The sequence below is a fragment of the Arachis duranensis genome, chromosome 6, assembly GCF_000817695.3.
Source record: "Arachis duranensis cultivar V14167 chromosome 6, aradu.V14167.gnm2.J7QH, whole genome shotgun sequence".
Taxonomy (NCBI): Eukaryota; Viridiplantae; Streptophyta; class Magnoliopsida; order Fabales; family Fabaceae; genus Arachis; species Arachis duranensis.
In genome coordinates, this window is record NC_029777.3 from 68,960,731 (window position 1) to 68,961,614 (window position 884).

The window sequence follows — 884 nt, forward strand, 5'->3', positions numbered from 1 at the left end:
AATTTTTTTTTTTTCGAAAAATTTGAAATTAAAATCTGAAATTTATATAAAAATTTCGAAAAAGTGGTTCAAAATTAGTTAGAAAATAAAAAAAATTTTTTTTTTTGAATTTTGACTTTTATGATGAAAGAGAAAAACACACAAAAGACACAAGACTTAAAATTTTTAGATCTAGTGCTCCTTATTTTCGAAAATATTTGGAGGGAAAACACCAAGGAACACCAAACTTAAAAATTTTAAGATCAAGAGACAAGAAAAACTTAAGAACACCTTGAAGATTCACAAGAACATCAAGAACAAAAGAAAGAACACCAAACTTAAAAATTTTTAGAAAAATCAAAATAAATTTTCGAAAATTATAAAAAGATTAACAATAAAACACCAAACTTAAAATAAGACACTAAATTCACGAAAAATCAACAATTAATTAAGAAAAATTATTTTTGAAAAAGATTTTCAAAAGTACTGGTGCTCCCTTATCAAGAATATAAGCCAATGCTTTAGCCAATTGGGAATAAATATGACACTTGATGCAGATGTTCTTGAAAAGAAACTATCCTATCAAAATTTAATGACTCTATAACAATAATAAAAATAAAAATAAATTATTCCTAATCTAAGAAATAAAATAAGCCTTCAATTGTCCAAACTCAATAATCCCCGGCAACGGCGCCAAAAACTTGGTGGACGAAATTGTGATCACATCAATATAGCATCAATATATTTATTGTAGGATTGTGGAACTTAGGATTTTTGGTATGAGTGGGCACAATTCCGTTCAACTGACCAGCAAGTGTACTGGGTCGTCCAAGTAATACCTTACGTGAGTAAGGGTCGAATCCACAGAGATTATTGGTTTGAAGCAATCAATATTTATTTTATTA